The 19,388-nt window shown below is 37.9% G+C and overlaps 1 protein-coding gene across 2 annotated transcripts in view; it reads left to right on the forward strand.

Annotated features, from left to right (window-relative positions):
* The first annotated feature begins 778 nt into the window (after positions 1-778).
* Positions 779-19,388, forward strand: part of LOC129732346 (uncharacterized) — a 273,336-nt gene continuing 254,726 nt past the window's right edge. For both annotated transcript variants that reach the window (XR_008729244.1, XM_055693154.1), the window contains exon 1: positions 779-2,010. The gene's annotated coding sequence lies outside the window, so the exon portion shown is untranslated. The remainder of the gene's footprint in view (positions 2,011-19,388) is intronic.

Consider the following 19,388-nt stretch of genomic DNA (forward strand, 5'->3'; position numbering starts at 1 on the left):
ATTTTATGATTTTATGATTTTATGATTTTATGATGTTATGATGTTATGATGTTATGATTTTATGATTTTATGATTTTATGATTTTATGATTTTATGATTTTATGATTTTATGATTTTATGATTTTATGATTTTATGATTTTATGATTTTATGATTTTATGATTTTATGATTTTATGATTTTATGATTTTATGATTGTATGATTTTATGCTTTTATGATTTTATGATTTTATGATTTTATGATTTTATGATTTTATGATTTTATGATTTTATGATTTTATGATTTTATGATTTTATGATTTTATGATTTTATGATTTTATGATTTTATGATTTTATGATTTTATGATTTTATGATTTTATGATTTTATGATTTTATGATTTTATGATTTTATGATTTTATGATTTTATGATTTTATGATTTTATGATTTTATGATTTTATGATTTTATGATTTTATGATTTTATGATTTTATGATTTTATGATTTTATGATTTTATGATTTTATGATTTTATGATTTTATGATTTTATGATTTTATGATTTTATGATTTTATGATTTTATGATTTTATGATTTTATGATTTTATGATTTTGTTCAGTTCACTTCAGTTCCATGATAGGAATCGACGATAATCAAGCCACTCTACTGTGCCAGTGTATCCTTCGCTGGCAGGGAGAAATTTTTGATTCGGAGAGTAACATCTCGTGGCGAAAGAGCAGAGCTATCTGTTTGAGTATGATCCCTTAGCCCACAAGCCTTCGTATCCTGGCAGATTTGACACCATCCAGCAGCTGATGTAAACCGAGAGCGTGACTCACGGCGGAACAGTTGCTGTGAGGACTCGGTACGATTTGGACGCACTTTTGCATAGCCGAAGAAATCGCGCGTTTGTTGCTGGTGCAGTGCATACATATTTAGAACAACAGCTCTAGCAGCAGCTGTTAAGAAGGCTTCTTTGGGCTTCGCCATCATTACCATCATTATCGCTGGAGACATCACCGGGTGAAGTGACAAGAGGCGAAAGTGCAAATGAAGAGTATTCGATAAGCGTTCAATACGAGCTGTGTTGACGGGGTGGAAATGAGTTTCTACTTTGCATGCAATCTCTTAAGATGTTATTTTGCCAGCAGTGATAACACATAAACATGGATACCTAATTCGTGTTTTCTAGTTGTATCCTACCGATATCATGATTTAAATATCTATGATTGTGATTAGTTTGGAAGAATAAAGAAGAAATCATCCTGCTTGAAAAGGAACGAATAATAAAAACAGTGAGAGGAAAATCACAACAAAATCTTACACAATCCTTTCGTTCACCACAGAAGCTGCTTATATGTGACCATTACATCCGTGTTTACCGAGTAAACACAGCACAGTATTTTCGGTCCTCTGCGAATTGCAATTTGGAAAGTTAGTGATCTGCAGGATGTAACGTGGCGCAAAGATAACACATCCAGTTTGCCTTCGTCTGCTTCCGCACACAAACGGGAAAAAGGGGTCAATCGTGCCGGCCTGACCTGGGTCTAGCTGCTGCTGCTGCTGTGTTTCCGGCAGAAAGTAGCTTGCTTCCCCCTGCCCGGAGACGACTGTGCGTTTCACTGTGGAAACAGGCGTACCAGCAATAACGCGATTTAATCCCTGTTTAGTGTACTTGTCCCTGTGTGAGTGTGATTTTCTTTTACGAGAAACGGTTCCGGAAGCTCGCAAATAAGCGAAACATAGTCGTTAGCGCTCAGGGTATTAAACGGAAGAATCACTGGCGAGTGAAAGCATTTAAGTGTACTTTCCGCACCGACCGATCCCAGGCCAGGGCAAAAGGTGGTTGCACTGGGCGCTGAACGAAGTGAGTGAAGTGTAAAACGTGTTCGACATGCCATCAGAAGAACCTACTGTGGGGTTGTTTATGTGAGTGGAATTATGGGAGGCTAGCAACCCGTAACGTTACGAGCGACGGGCAGATTTCCGCTAAAGTGGTCGACGACGGTGCGGCGAGCTTTCACAGGATTTAAGGTAAGCACCTTGCCATTCGCCTAATGTACTGCTGTATTGCTTGGCTCGGAAACGGGTAATAGAAACTGTATCATTATTTACATGGTACTTGTGGAGCTGCGATTGGTTTTACCGGTAATCTATCCGGCATCAGCTGACTTTATATTGAATGTTAGTTATATGGCAGTGCTGTAGCTTTCATCGCAAAAGCTAAGAAGCTGTAATTGAAATTCTAATAAACCACCAATGTTCATTCATTGGAGTTTAACAGCACCCGACATGGGAAAAAGATTACACAAAATTGTTCACCATATCCTTATGCTAATTAAAAAAGAACGAGAATGAATCTACAGATATTCACTAATTGTAGCAAAGACAAACTATATACCAGACTGTACTTATTCTTAACTCGTTGAATCTGCGAAATTTCAAAAAATTAAAATAAAAGTAATTTATGGAGGTCCCAGCGGGAATGGTTGTACGATGCAGGCCTAACCAGCCAGTCGTTGTAGATTCGAGTCTCGTTGACTGTTAGTGTCATCGTAGTAACTAGTAGTAACTAGTAACGTAGTTACGCCAAAATATTTGGCCGCTAGGTCTGTGTATAATAAACAGACGGTCGAGTTCAGAATCAGACTTTGCTTTACAATCTGTAAAATCTATAAACTCTATCCAATCTAAAAATTCTACAAAATCTATAAAGCTCAAGCTCAAAGCATGCCGACCGCACATTTCGTAGTTGCTGCTCCGTGATCAATCTGAGATAGTGATGTTGCAGAAGGAACCGCGTAAATGGCTACTTGTGATTAGTTTGTCATACTCAGTTTACAACAATCCTGTATCTACCGCTTTGTAAGGATCGATAACGGCGCCGGCCACGTCCTTACGATCGCTAAGGTAAGAAAGGATATTGTGAGAAAAAAGGTGTAACAGCTGTTGTTATCGGAGACCGAGTTTACCTCTGCATCTCCACGACTGCGATGGAAAGGAATGGTTGTGTCACCGTGGTAAGTGACAGGATTGAAGAAGGCTGCCCGTGGAGGAAGCTTATTACGAAGGCAAACGAAGGATCTTCAATGTCATGCACCGCAAATATATACAACCGGCGTGCGCGTAAACTATCTACCACCCAAAGAATCCAAATGTTTATCCCTCTGCTGATTTTCAATTCCGAAAACTCTCGAGAAAGCAAACGCACTTCGAAAGACGCGATTCTTTGATAGGTAAACATTGCGTAGTTATTAGATCAATTACGATATTTATCAACCGAACTTGATTTGCGACACGCCTATGTAAAAGCAATGAGCAGGCAATCTTTGGCTGAACGGTCTCTACTCTGCGACGGAGAAAAAGGTTTGTGTTATTATGTTTCCGTGACAAAAGATGGAATCGAATGATGGGGTTGGGTAATGTCCACGGTCCATACAATTTTTTTAGAATTTAGGATTTTTTTAGGCCCATATAAATATGGGCAGTTGTCCACGGAGGGGGAAAAATTAAAAATAAAAAAAAAATAAAAACGGTAAAAATCTGTCCACGTGGTATGTGGATGGCCTTTTCTATTTATCTCTGGAAATGGGAAAATCCCAAATTTGGAAATGTTCTTATATAGTGCCTTTTATAAATCAGACGCGAAATCTAACGTTCGTAACTATCGTGGAACTGCCATTATCTCTTGCATTCCAATACTTTTTGAATCACTTGTAAATGATAAAAATTTTCAGCAAGTAAGAAACCATATCACTAGCAAACAGCATGACTTCTTCAAAGGTCGTTCAACGAACCCAAATCTTTTAGGATTTGTAACTGTTTCTCCCAACGCAATGGATAATGGTAGGCACGTAGAAGCCTTTTACACTGACTTCAGTAAAGCATTTCATCGAATCGACATTCCATTATTACTCTTCAAACTGCAAAAATAAGATTGGCGCCTCAACTTTGGAGTTGGCTCCAGTCATATCATATTTGTTAAATCGCAAACAAATAGTGCGCTTCCTAAACAATCTCTTAAAACCCATTTCAGTCACCTCTGTGGTGCCCCAGGGTGCGTATTTGGGTCCACTCTTTTCATCTTGTATATAAAGAGGATTTTATGTGAAGGAGATTCGAAAAAATCTTACGTATGATTAAAAAATTTAAAAAAATATAAACAAAAAATAAAATGAAAAATATACCAAAATTATTTCTGAGATCTTAACAGTTGAACCTTGGGAAAGCGTTAATTCATTTTAGCTGAATGATTATGTACTTTACTTCGTAAACATAATTCTCAGTTTTATTATGTTAAAATGATATCAACTGAATTGGTTGAGTTGTTTTGTTTTTATTCTTTACGAACACACCTTATTTAAAAAAAATCTTCTTCAATAAGAAATTTTTCCTAAAACAGCAAATCTTACATAAGATTTGTGGGAGGGAGGGGGATAATGCAAAATTATACTAAGCCTTATTATGGGGAAAGGGGGGGTCGACAATTTTGAAAAATCATATGGGTCGTATGCAAAGCCACGATCTCAAGGTTGACGTAGAACTACGTAAGGTTGTTTGTTGCATTACCTTTATTGAATATCTTTAAAATTTTGTGCAAAAGAGGAGTTGAAGTGCTACCAAATTTCAGTTTGCACATTAATCACTGATCAGGAATGAAACAAACACTATACAGTGCAAACAAGTTTTAACAGTCGATTTTAATTCCTGCGCGAAAAGAGAAAACAATAAAAGTTCAATAACTTGTTTGTTGTCCTTATAAGGACTATTGTTGTTCAGCTTCATATCGGATACAGTGTTGATCGCATCTGTGTGATACCCCGACAGAGGAGATTAAGGCATTTTTCTGATAACACAGTTGAAAGCTGTTTTCACACTAAAAATTTGACGGCCCATATACTTTGAAAACCACCGCTACAAAACGTTCGTGTGTTGTCCAAATGCGGCAACTTTCCATTACAGGAAGTGCCGGCAATTGTTCGTACTACTGATGCTGCTCACTACTGCACAAAGGTAGCTTTTACTAGAGGAAGTGCCGCTGCATCAGCTGGCCCTGCCACTATCGCTGCGGATATCACTGCCGCTGCTGATGCTATTCACTACCACACCTGCTGCTGCTGAGTAAGGATTGTTGTAGTCGCTGTTTAGAACTAATATGAACACTTTCGGCTGACTCAGGCTCTTTTATAGGCCAAATAGTACATTCCAAAATACTAGCTCTATAATCCTGTCGACCGTGCTTGGGAAAGCAATCATCTAACGATCAATCAGAGGTCGAATTTTGCGTTTTGACAAGGCTTGACACTTGTCAATAGTACAATAGTTCGAATAATTAAATTACAATTTTCTGCATTTGGGAGGAATCTTAGAAGATTTTCCAATCGATTGCTGCAAGAACGAAGAAAATTCATCGAAAACTAACCGATTTATTAGCATTTGAAATTGGACATATGTTTCACTTTTGTCGGTTTTAGATTTTCATTTTACATCTCTATGTAGCCGAACTTACTGAGAAACGTAGTTCTACGTCAAAAAAATTTACGTAATTTGTGGAAGACACCTTAAGCTTGAGCTTGAGCTTGACTACCGCACATTTCGTAGTTGCTCCTGAGTGATGGATCTGAGCTAGTGAACTTGCACACAGAACCACGTGTATGGCTACTTGAGGTTAGTTTACCATCTTTAATGTACAACAATATACAAAGTAGCTTGCGCTTTGTATAGATCGATAACGGTGCCGGCTACATCCTTACTATCGTCAGAGTAAGGAAGTATGTTGTAAGGAAAGAGGTGTAACCTCCGTTGTTATCGGAGACCGAGTTTACCTCTGCACCTTACCGAAGACGCGTTTACACCGGAGCATTATTTACTAAAAAAAGAGATGCGAAGAATGCAAATATGCATTCGAATCAAAACCTTGTTCAAATTTTTTTTGCAACATGCCAAACAAAATCAAAGTATATTGATCAGGGACTGTTGTCACATCGACCAAAAAGATTTTCAAATTTAATATTAAAAAAATTCGTCCAAAAATTAGGAAACTCATGAAATAAGAGCGCAACGTCAAGTTAACTATTTGTAAGGACTTGCAATAGATCAGATAGCTTGAGCTTGAGATTGATTCACCACCACCGGTTGTCACTTCGTTGCTGAACAGAATCAATCTGAGTTGTACATCATATTGCTGGGGATTAGCTATTCGATGTACATTCCCATTGACTCCTGCATGCTAATCAGTACCGACGCCTGCTGGTCCAAGGTGTTAAATCAATGTTTGTTGCTTCTGGAGGCCGGATATAATTCTTGCATAAACTAAGTGCCAGGCATGCAAAACTTACAAATTTTGTTTAAGGTTAATATTTGTATGAAACAAAATAGAGTACTAAGTTTAAAAGACCACAGCTAAAAAAAACATCAATAAATCAAAAAAATTAAAGAGCACTTTAAACGCGCTGCAACTTTTAATCGTGTTTCTGCGAGCCGAAACACCAAAACCTCTTGTATTGAAAAGTTCTTCTTTCTGTACCAGATTTGTTAGTAATACAGTCATACCTTGATATAAGGCAACCTCGATATAACGTAGCTCGATATAACGTAACTTTTACCTCGATATAACGTAACTTTTTAAAATGTATTGAAATTAAAAATAAATGATACAGCAACTATTTTTGGGCTCTACATTACTCCAAAAAAATGTTTGTAGTAAATTTTGAAACCAATGCGAAAATTGTCCAAAATGGGCATAAGGAGGGTTTAAAAATACTAATAGGTGATGGGAAATAGGATTCCACGCATCCTTCAGTAACAGTTTACAGTCTTGCATGAATTGAAAAAAAATCTTTTTTCGCTTGTTGAAATTTTCTCTAAATGGGCATAAGAAAGGTTTAAAAATACTGATAGGTAATGTGAAATAGGTTTTCGCGCATCTGTGAGTAACCACCAACAGTCTAGCATCAATTAAAAAAAAATTTTTTTGCTTGTTGAAAATTGTTCTAAATGGGCATAAGAATGGTTTAAAAATACTGATAGGTGATGGGAAATAGGTTTTCAGGTATCTTTGAGTAACCTTTTGTATCAATTGAAAAAAATATTTTTTTTGCTTCTGAAAATATTTCTAAATAAGAATAAGAAAGGTTTAAAAATACTGATAGGTAATGGGAAATAGGTTTTCGCGCATCTGTGAGTAACCACCAACAGTCTAGCATCAATTAAAAAAAAATTTTTTGCTTGTTGAAAATTGTTCTAAATGGGCATAAGAATGGTTTAAAAATACTGATAGGTGATGGGAAATAGGTTTTCAGGTATCTTTGAGTAACCTTTTGTATCAATTGAAAAAAATATTTTTTTTTTTGCTTCTGAAAATATTTCTAAATAAGCATTAAAAATACTGATAGGTTATGGAAAATAGGTTTTCGCGCATCTGTGAGTAACCACCAACAGTCTTGCATAAACTTAAAAAAATTTTTTTGCTTCGATATAACGTAACTCGATATAACGTAACGAAAATAAAAATAAATCCTATTCTCAATTCATCCGGTGTAAGCTATAATTTTCTTATATAGCTATATTTATCTTATTCGTTAAACAGTGTATATATGATAATGATTTCAAAGACTTCATAGGCTTCTTGAAATCACTGTGAACTGCGTTAGAGAAGAACACACACATTTGCTTTCTAGCAAACGGATGTAGACCATGTTTAAAGTGAAACCTCTTTGAATCCAAAAATGGCCGACTTCGAGTCACCACTTCAAATTTTCATAAGCACAAGACTCGGAAATACTCATTGCGTTCCCTATGAAAAATCCTATTTTATGTTTGCTTCACCACAGCAAACATAAAATAGCATTTTCACAGGGAACGCATTAACTATTTCCGAGTCTTGTGTTTTCAAAAATTCGAAGTGGTGACTCGAAGTCGGCCATTTGTGGATTCAATGAGGTTTCACCTTAAAACATATCGCTTTGTGGAAACCAAACGGAGAGTTTCGCATATTTTTTTTTCATCTACACATTCGTTTCCTTCTGGACTTCACGTGTTGAATACGAAAAGTACTCATTGAACCTGTTTGACAGAGAAAACTCGTACCAATCTCGAAAATTGATATGCTTTTTTAATCATTTTCATCATTACTATTGAGTCACGTATTGTTAGCCTGCGGAAGTTAGAGGTTGGACTGGTTTGCATGTTTAAAATTGGTACGTATATCATTCAGATGTTCAAAAATACTGTCATATGTATTTCAAAATCAGAATCATCAAGTTTTGAGTTATTTTTAACTGGAAAGTATACACCGCATAACAAAAACTGCTTTTTCAATAAATTTATGAAAACATTGTTTTATAGTTACCACTCGTGAAGTTTCAAATGAATTTTTATGCGATTCATTTGGTGCGGTCCCATTACCTCGCACAAAAACAGGTATGACTCTAATACCTTTTGATTCCCAAGCGGTAAACAGTGAACCAAGCTAATAAACAAAGTTGTGACGTTTCAAATTGAACATTTAAGCCTGGGACGCTACGGGAGCAATCCTGCTTATGTATAAGTGAAGTGGACTGAAATTAACTCGAACGATGCATAAATACAAATGGCTGGCATTGTGAAGTCTGACTAACATGTGCATCGAGACTCTCAATTATTTTTTCCCAGCAGAATCGCATACAAGCTGTCATTGAATTTTTTAAATTTAGTTTGTTACCTTATGCGGTCATAAGACACAAAAAGTTATAAAAAGTTGCTTAAAAACTAGTAAATCCCGATTCCTTGCTTTGTTCTACAAAATGTAAAAAAGAGTACAAAGAGGTTTTGACCAAAAAATGAGTTATTTTACAACAAAGAGGGGGGTCCCACAGAGCGAGGAGTATTCCAATCGACATCAAAATTGGGTTTTTTTCTGAGGTGACACTATTTATTTATTTATTTATTTATTTATTTATTTGTACAATTACATTCATCTGACAAAGATAAGTCTTAATGAATAATAATAAAAAAAAAAAAAAAAAAACAGCAAAAACTTCACAATCTTCTATGAGCATCAAGTAGCCGGTGACGGAACGTATTCATTGGTAAGTCGAAGTCAAAAAACTCGAAAACATTATTAAAACGGTGGCAAATAACACGAATTGGATCATGGCAACCATATAGTCGATTCCGTGGTTCCAGATATAAGAAACTCCTTTGGCGCAGCGGTCTTTCAGGGGTGTATATGTTTAGTTGAGCCAATATAGCTGGACAGTCGATGTAGCCAGTCAGTAGTTTAGCAGCGAACACAGCTTGGTCTATTTGACGGCGAACCTCAAGTGGTTGAATACCAAGCAGACGACAACGGTCCTCGTATGATGGCAGGTTCAGTGGATCTTGCCATGGGAGATAACGAAGAGCATAGCGTACGAATTTTTTCTGAACCATTTCCATTCTGTAGGACCAGTTTGCATGATATGGGCTCCAGATTACAGAATTAGACTCGAGAATCGATCGCACTAGGGCACAGTAAAGTGCTTTGAAACATAATGGGTCACGGAATTCATCGGCAATCTTGAAAATGAACCCCAATCGACGGGTTGCTTTGGCGATAATGTTGTTATAATGGTTCTTGAATGTCAGCTCGCTATCTAAGTACACTCCAAGATCTTTCACGCACTGTACACGGAGAAGATGTTGTGACGATATGGTATAATCGTATTCGATAGGGACACGCTTTCTATTGAATGAAATTATGTTGCATTTTCCAACACTCAATGTTAAGCAGTTTGTTGCACACCAGTTCACGAACGTATTTAGATGCTCCTGTAGCGCGACACAATCTCGTTGGCTATGTATAATTTTGAATATTTTTGTATCATCCGCATAAAACAGTCGACATCCGGGTGGTAACAAGAGAGAAGCGTCGTTTATAAAAATAGCGAAGAGTAGCGGGCCCAAGTTACTACCTTGAGGAACTCCTGAAACGTTTGAAAAACACCTCGAAACAGCTGAACCTATTTTCACGCATACACTTCGACTAGTCAAGTAAGATTTGAACCAGCGTACGGATTCTGATTGGACACCGAGTCGTTCAAGTTTACTAAGCAATATCTCGTGGTCTACCCGATCAAACGCTGCTTTCAGATCCAGGTAAATTGCATCGGTTTGTAAGCTAGAATCCATGCTTTGCAAACAGCGAGAAACAAACTGCATAAGATTAGTGGCTACAGATCGTCGAGGGAAAAACCCGTGCTGGTCGGCGTCAATATAGTGTTTAGAGCTGGCAAACAAAGCGTCATTTATAATAATCTCAAACAACTTTGAGCAAGCACACAGAGATGTGATCCCTCGGTAATTGGAAATGTCACGTTTGTTTCCTTTTTTGTAGACGGGAAAAAGATATGAAAATTTCCAACGGTCAGGGAATGTACACTGCTGCACGGACAAATTGAAGAGCATCGCGATCGGAGTACTAAGAACTTCTCCACATCGCTTCAAAACCGCCGAAGGGATACCATCCGGACCAACAGCGTATGAACTTTTTAGCTTATTCAAGGCAGCGACTACGTCATCTGGACTGATGTGAGGTAATCTGAATGATAATACATCGCGTGGTACTACGTTACTGGCTTCACGAACTTGTTCGGGGGACGCCACCGATTCATTAAAAATTTGCTGAAATTGCTCGGCAAACAGGTTGCATTTTTCATTTTCATTGTTAGCTACATTGTTGCCCAGGAACATAGAAGTAGGCAAACCCCTTTCCTTGTGTTTTGTATTCACAAATGACCAGAATTGTTTCGGGTGTACGCGAAGATTGCTTTGTATGCGCCTTACATACCTATTATACAAATAGCGGTTGTAGTTTCGATATTGACAGCTGGCAGTGGTGAACTGATTTCTGTTATAAGCAGAGCGATAACAACAATATTTCCGCAGCGCAGCTGATCGCAATCGCCTAAGCGTGCGTAGTCGTGGATTCGACCATGGTGGCTTTCGTGGCGGTTCAAAGAATGGCACTGTTTGGGCGAGCACACTTTCCAGCGTACTACTGAAAGAATTAACTGCATTGTCGATACTAATGGATGGTTCCAATACAGCATTCCAGTTTATCTCCGCAAGAGCCGCAGTAAGTGTGGCGTAGTCAGCACGTCGAAAATTCAAAGCCCTAAGTTCCGAAGGCTCGTCGTACACTATTGTCGAGGAGAGGTTTAACGAGAGAACGATAGCAGGATGAACAGCTTCAAGCTCGACCAGCGGCTCGTGTGCAGCAGATACAGAACAAATTGGCAAAGTTTCATCATTTACCCATACAAGATCCAGCAAACGTTCGTTATCAATCAAAATATTGTTGACTTGTGTCAGACCATGCCAGTAGAGTCCATCGAGAAGAGAACAGCAATAAGCGGGCATATTAGAATGCAGCGTGTCCACTGAAGGGTGACCATTGTCCGAGATAAACCAACGCAAACCAGATTGGTTGTAGTCTCCAAAAAGTAGAGCAGGAGTTTTAAGTTGCAAGCGGGATAGTACCATGCCTATCGAGTCACTGTGCTGTTGAATCACCTGAGAATCGGACTTTCGATCAGGGGGTATGTATACGACACCAATACTAATGTCGCTATTTGCCGTTTCCACTATCACCCACAACTGCTCGACAGTGTTGAAAACAGGTGCAGGATCGATGCGACAACTCAACTTCACTGAAACAGCTATTAAGACACCTCCGCCTCGCGTCTTTTGGCTGTTCAGATGAGATCGGTCGTTCCGGAAAACTGTGTAGCGGTTCCCAAAAAGTTGCGCTGAGAAGATACGGTCATCGAGCCATGTTTCGGTAAGCACAATTAAATCATAATCTCCTTCAGAAACTGCTAGGAAAAATGAGTCGATTTTGGTGCGCAGCCCACGCACATTGTGGTAATAGATTCGCATATCAGCAACACGAGGAACAGATTCATGGACCAACGCACTGGAACGTGAAAAAGCATGAGGAACCGGAAGCTCAGATGTACAGTTATACTTGCCTGGCGATGCAGGCTGGAAGACCCCGTCTCCGTCACCGAACACAGGACCGGGACAATGTCGAGGATGAAAATCAGTAGGCAGCGCGACTGTGTCGATCGGATAAGGGGCTTCCATAATGCCTGTTAAAGGGTGTCCCGGGTCCAACAAGTTGATAGTAGCATTTGAAGATAAATAATTCCCTCAACTTTGAAAATTCCCAATCTGTGGTGGTCGTGTCTAAATTTGTACTTTTTCGTGGTCACTTCCTATGGAATCCTAATATATTAGGCGGCATCCATGAAGTACGTCACGCATGTAGGAGAGAGAGGAGGGGGTTGAGAAAATCGTGACGATTCATGACATGGGTGAGGGGGGGGGGGGTGTTGAAAATGTATGACGTTACATGAAAAAAATATAAAAACAAAAATTTATTTAATAAATAGTTTTGTTTCCCTTTTTTAAATAACATAATCAAACTAAAACTAATGAGATGAAAACAAAAACAGAAAAATAGTTCTTCTGAATCGGGTTCCTTAAAGGCATCAGCAGAAAGTCACATATTTGAAAGTCACAGAAAGTGACATATTTGAGACTACTGAAGCAAATCCGATTATTGCAATCGGAAACAATCTTTAGAATCCGAGGAATTCATCAATGATGAGCTAGGTGTCCGCTTCGGATTTTGACCCTCTGTTCATTGCAGACTTCGCAGCCATGTGTGTTAGGGGCTAGCGCTACGATTTCATTGACACTAACCGTCTCTTCCAAGCCGGGACTTGAACTTACATGTGTCGAATCACGAGAGCAACTGGGAGGCACTTCCTGATATGACGACAATCATTGAATAACCCAGAATGGAAACGATTTAAATATCGTCAATAGAGGAGGGTGGTTGTCGTGACGGGGGGTCGTCAATATGTGACAAAACGTGACAAGGGGGGCAAGGAGAGTAAAATTCGATCAACATCAGCGTGACGTACTTTATGGATGTCACCTTATGCTGCTAAAAATTATAGATTTGGCGGATATTATAAATTTTATAGATGCTATAACTCATGTAAAATTGATAGATTTTATAAATTGAAATGATTTTATAAATTTCATAAATAGGGTAAAAGTGGGGTTTTTCGGCAGTGATTAACCCTCTAGTACCTAGTATTTTTAGACGGACTTCGAAAAAATCACTATAAAGCCTTATAAACATTTTTTAAGTCCTTATTGAAGCTTTTTAGAGGTTTGACTGAAGACCGTCTAGAAGCGGCACTGGGCACTAGAGGGTTAAAATAAAACTCAGGAGTTAGGACCAACCTACGAAGCTAATTTTTTGCATGATGCTTCTTCTTATTTATATGTGCCATACTGCAAAAAAATAAGTTTCGTGGGTTGTTCCTAACCCCTGACATTCTATTCCATGAGCCAATCTCGAGATATAACATTTTTACGAGAATAGTTTTAAAATCTCGTAATAAATTTCTCTTAAGAAATAGTTTTAAATATCGTAATTATTTTTCGTCAAAATGTTATATGTAAATGTTATCTAATTGTTTTTTTTGGTGATACTCGTTAATTTCAAGCTATAGTTAAAAAATCATTTGGAATTTATTATCCATCAATCTGGCAACTTTGTATCGACGACGATTGAGTGATAGCTTCATAGCTTTGCGAAGTTGGTTTGTGCAAAAAATGCTTTCATTTTTTATAACGGATCGCCTTTTGCGGAAAACGTTGTGATTTTCGCTAAGCGGAAACTGCAGAAATACATACAAGCGCATAGTTGCCATTTATTTTGTTAAATTTTGTTTGTTTTTTTGAGCGGTCATAACACAAAAATAGTAAAAAGTTGCATTTGTTTTTTCTAAAATAATTTCTCTTCAATGATGCTTTAAAGTGTAAACGAATTGGGAGAAACAAAAAAATTGTGCATCGGACCGGTAGCATAAACAATGTTTCCACATATAATAAAAATAATATGAGCTGTGTCATAAAACACATACTGACACAAATATGTGAGTTCGCAACCAGGACCGGTAGCATTGTTCGGAATTTCAAAGCCGAATACTGAATTCTACTTACTTTGATGTATAAAACATGTTTGAATCTACATAAATAGCACGTTATTGCAACAACATCAAAATCACCAAGATGCTAAACCTTTTACAAAGACGCTCAAATCAGAGAAGCGTACAGTTTTCTGGCAAACCTAAAAAAATGCAAAAATTGTAAAATTTGTAAAGTTTTAAAATATTTAGTTTTGTAAGAAAAAACTGCTCAAATCTGTAACCAGGTTAACGGTATAATCGATGTGGTTACTGATTATGTGGACAATATTTAAGATTAAAAACGTTACTTATTCCACAGACAAACAGACGTGCCACTCGATGACGATTTCACCGACCAGAAAAATAACGATAGTTTTGAAATTTTGCTTAGTGGGCAATAATGCCGCTAGTGTCACTCTAAGCAAGCGTGCACATTCATAAGAAAACAACAATCAGTAATACCGCTTGAGTTGATTGAAGCAAGCGTGCACTGGCCTGTCCAAAATTTCAATAATATAGTCATGATAAATTCGATAAAAAATTTTCAATCTAAATCTTTCAAATGTCCAATCGGCTGAAAAATTGAAACACCCACCAATACACAAACACTAGCATGAGAATATGCTCACGTACAGGTGCAGAATGTGTGCTTCCAGAAAATGACCACAGCGTTGCTTCGTCAGCAAATGTCGAACTGAAGCCGCCCAGGAAACGAGAAGGCTGCCAGCTCAAGACGGACAATTTATTCCCACTATCGATAGGGAATGAGTTACAAGCTACCCTCACGTTTTCCGAATGCTGTGCAAGCACCAACACATGTTATTTCTCGGTGTTTTAGTGAGAAATAGATTTTGCGGTTCATGTTATTGAACGTACCGTCATCAATATCAGACGTTTTGGGTTGTTACTTTGTGCTGCCGATATTGCTGATGATTTAAGGACGAGGTTCAATCAGGAGCTTGCAGTGATTTGAGCAAAAGTGCATCGTATGCTGAAAATTACAAAAAGGAAACGTGCAATTGATGAAAAGTTGTACTATTAGTTTTTCCAACAAGAACTAGACAAATCAACTACGCCATTTACTTGCAAGCTAATTAATCCTCACCGAAGCGCAATTCAGATCAAATCTATCGGTTTCAATGAGCAAAACCCTTCCACAAACCAACCCAAAATAAACTTTTACGGTTTCATAGGCTGAGATTATATCCCGCCACCGAACAGCCCATGTTCTCGGAATCGACTTTCATCTCACGGATATTAATCATAGCCGCATATTCTAGGTTTCCGACGACCGGATTTGTCGGCAGTAATTTATAACGTGCACCCTTTTCACCATGAACTCGTCTTTTGGGTAAACTATAATAAGCTTTCTGCCGAATATCACTATAAATTTAGTGGTTTTCTCGGCTGCGTTCATGTGAAACAATCTCCAACAACAAATTCGAGAGGAAAATTTTCATGTAAATTTTGCCTTCAAAACTAGAGAACAGACAATGCGAAGAAAAACATAGGTAAAAATGTATAGACAACTTATGGCCATTCGAAAAATTCTTTTTTAATTTTTGCGTCATTTTTCCGCCCTGTTTAAGATTCAACTTACAAAAGGCCAACGAGAGCAGGAAAATGCCATTTGAAAAGCCATGAATAAAAACAGTTAACGATATTGTCATTGCCATAATGTTAAGTTGTCTCACTTCGATGTCGAACCGTACAACGCAGTTGCTCCTGGTGGAGTGGGTGGAGCTCTTTCTTGTCTATCGGAGCACCGGTGTTTATACACCTAAAACAACGAACATGATTGTTGGGAGGAAAACATTCTGATGCATTATTATGAGAAAAAAATGTCCGCAACATCTACTTTTATGGACCTCGTTCTGAGGAGGCTGATCCCATAAACAAGTTATTATAGGTCGCTGATAAAGTGGAGAAATATGAAAAAAGTCAATTGAATACGGTTGCATGTTTAACAAAGCATTATTGCTCTTTTAAGAAATTGATCTTGGTGCCGTTTTTCTGCGTGCTTCTATAAACTGTAGAAAATAATACTTTGTGTAACAAATTTAGCGATGGATTCAGGAAAGATTGGGCGTTTTGTGGATTTTGGATCTCTCGCTCGCACTTAGTTATATACTTCGTTAGTGCTACCCGAACGTGACAGAATTCAAAGACATTCCGTTTTTCCTGCTAGCCAGCATTCCGAAAGTTCGAAACTTGAGAAAAAGTTACTAAACTTTACCTTTACAGTAAGAATGCCAAAAAGATAAATTTCAAGCAGTCGAAACTTTCGGCACCCCTATAAAACAGCGATGATAATAGTCAGGATATTGGTGATGCTGATGCAAAACGGTGCGGCTAGGGGAACGGTATGTTGTCAAAGCTATAATGTAGGCACATTTGCTGTAAACCGATATCATCCAGGCATGTTCGTAGCAACTGTCCGCCGTATCTTGCTTTTTTATAAGTTCCTATGAATTTTCATCCTACCATCTTCTTTGCGAATGATTACCATTTTAATTCACGCATTCAAATTGGATGTTTTCTTTTTCTGTACATGTATCCAAGGAAGGCAAGTTGACCATTTTCCATAGACCGCTATCACCGCTGGCATACTATAAGGTCTGGAAACGGCACCGAGATATATTTTCTGTTGGAACGAAACTGCTAGGTTCGAGCTCCCAAAAGTAGTGATCACTGATTCAACACAGTGATTTTTTTTTTTCTTGAAGTAGATATCAATAATATTCCACTAGAGAATTGTAATTTGATTATTCAAACTATTGAACTATTGAAATTTGTCAACCCTTGTTGAAACGCAGGTTTCGACCTCTGATAGGTCGCTTAATGCTTGCTTTCCCTAAAACGGTTAACAGAATATTATACCCAGCAAACCGAAAATGCACTCCTTGTAAAAATGTGAAATTGTTTATCCAATTCGGCGTTGCATAAAAGTTTTGGAAGATGTATGGGGAGCAAAGGTGTACCAAGCCCGGCAAGTAAATCTTTGAAAAATGTTATGTGATAATTTAATTCTAAAAGACCTAAATGACTTTTCAGGTTTGAGGGTCTCTTGTAACAACCTGCTTCTACTCAAACCAATCAGTTTATTAGTGAATGATCACTAAGACGGTCCTAACTAAGTAGCAGCGGCTGCGGGTATTCGCAGCGGTAGTGGTATCAGTTTCAGTGGTAGATGCAGCGATCCTACTTTTCTAGTAAAAAACTGCCTTTGTGCGGTAGCGGTTGCGGCAATATCTGTGGTTTCTCAGTGGTTCTCAGTTTCTCCAGTGAAAAGCTCTGCCGTATTTTAGTAACACATCGACGATTTGACAAACAAAGCCTATCGGTCGTCGAATTTTCAGTGATAAATCGATTTTTCATTGTGTTTTCATAAAAATCTTGGGTAGTGAGTTACTTTTGCTTACAATCAAAGGATTTACATAGATAACAATAAATAATGACAGATTTTTTATAGCTAATTACTATTTGCTTATGACTAACATCTAGTAAATATTTTTTATATTTTAATGCACTGCTTATTCTATTTGTACCGTTGTAAATTCTTGATACAGAGCTTAGCTTGGACCTAACGCCACAGAATTCGGTACACGACAAAACAACATGCTTAATGTCGTGGTAGCCATCGTGACAAACGCAGTGATTACTGTTCAAGCCCTATACTAAAAAGGTTTGTACATTACTCGAATGAAGTCCCGACCTACATCCAACCATGAACCATGCTTTCATCTGAATTCCATGATGATTGCAGGGCTAGTAGCGAACTTGGAGCAAAATAATAGTGACTTTAGTGACTTTTTTCATTAAAATAGTGACCAAATAGAGACTAAATAGTGACCAAATAGTGACCAAAAATATACAAAAGAGGGTTTTGAAATTTATTGTTGATCTGTATCATAATTTCACATTGAAATGGTTGTAATAACACCTTGTTCAATATATTCGAATACAAGTTTTCGAGTTATAAGTGTTAATGAAAGTACATGAACGAATGTATGCACTCTCAAATACGCATTGGTGTGTTGGTGGTCTGTCAGTTGTATTTAGTTCTTGATGTGCGATGTAACAAATCGGGAAAGTCGGAGTAAAACGATTTTTGGTCAGTGACTGCCCTTGCACAATATTCAAACATCTCAAATTATGTGGAGCTAGGCGAGATTTCGTTTATTAAACCATCGAAAAATACAAGGAAACATTCTCTTTGCGGGATCGTTGAAAATTCTGTCGGCCACGATCTGCAAGGATGCCGCAAGTCGTAAAATTGTGACTGTTATGAAGAAGCGTGTCCGGCTAAATGATAACGTTCAGTTTGTAATTCACACTCATCTGAGTATATCTATTGAATCGGTCCACAATATTTTGGCCGATTCTTTTAGAAAAAGTGGCTCGATAGAGTGAAAATGATACTTTCACAACTCGCTGTTCGCGAGTTCATTGTTCTGATGAGAAACTATTTGGCCTGGAGTGTGACTGGTTACACAAAACAATCGAATGTGGGCAGCAGCAAGAGACAACATTTCAGAGTTCTAAAGGAGTGTTCCTCGATTGCAGAGTACAGCTTAAGTGATGGTCTCGAGAGCAATTTGCAAGCGAGTAAACTTCCTCTGATTTTCATTTCCAAAGACGCCGAATTTAATGCTGTTTATTATAAAACGGTAGTTTTGGAAAAAAACGTAACCACGTGTCTTCGAAAACTCTTCGGAGCTAATTACTATATGTTCTAGCAAGACGGTGCATCAGCGCATACTACGAACTTGACTCAAGGTTGGTACAGGGACAATTCGAGGGACTTTTTGAATAAAAATAAATTGCCGTTAAGTTCACCTGATCTCAACTCAATAAACTTTTTTTTACAAAATCTCCAGCTTGTAAAGCGGTTAAAGCGGTTATCCAGAAAATCTGGGAATCCGTGCCGCCTGTTACAGATTCGAAAAGCGTTTGAAGTTGGTTAAGCTAACTAAGGGAGGGGTTTTTCAAAATATATTAAAAATAGCATTGTTCGTTCCGAAAATCTGCAAAAACAATATTAAGCCTGTTTGTCCCAACAATGATTTTCCACGCATATTTAACCCACTTGACATTTTTTAATCAAATCCGTCCCACTAAACCCTCGTTTGTTCGATCTGGAGGATGGGACAAATATGCGTAGAGCGGGTTATCATTATGGAATTTTGAAATGGTACCTGGTAAACACCGGTAGGTTCGGATGAATGAAAGCAAAATCCTCAACAACACGACTATGCACAATATAAGCTCGAAATTTTTGAATCCACTTCAACCAGGAGGAACAGTTGATTTGAGACAAGCAAATCAAACTACCAACGTAATTTCACGCACAACACTGGTTTAAGACGCGAGTAGCTTGTAGAATAAACCTGTACATTCCTT

Source organism: Wyeomyia smithii, chromosome 3 (genome assembly GCF_029784165.1).
Source record: "Wyeomyia smithii strain HCP4-BCI-WySm-NY-G18 chromosome 3, ASM2978416v1, whole genome shotgun sequence".
Taxonomy (NCBI): Eukaryota; Metazoa; Arthropoda; class Insecta; order Diptera; family Culicidae; genus Wyeomyia; species Wyeomyia smithii.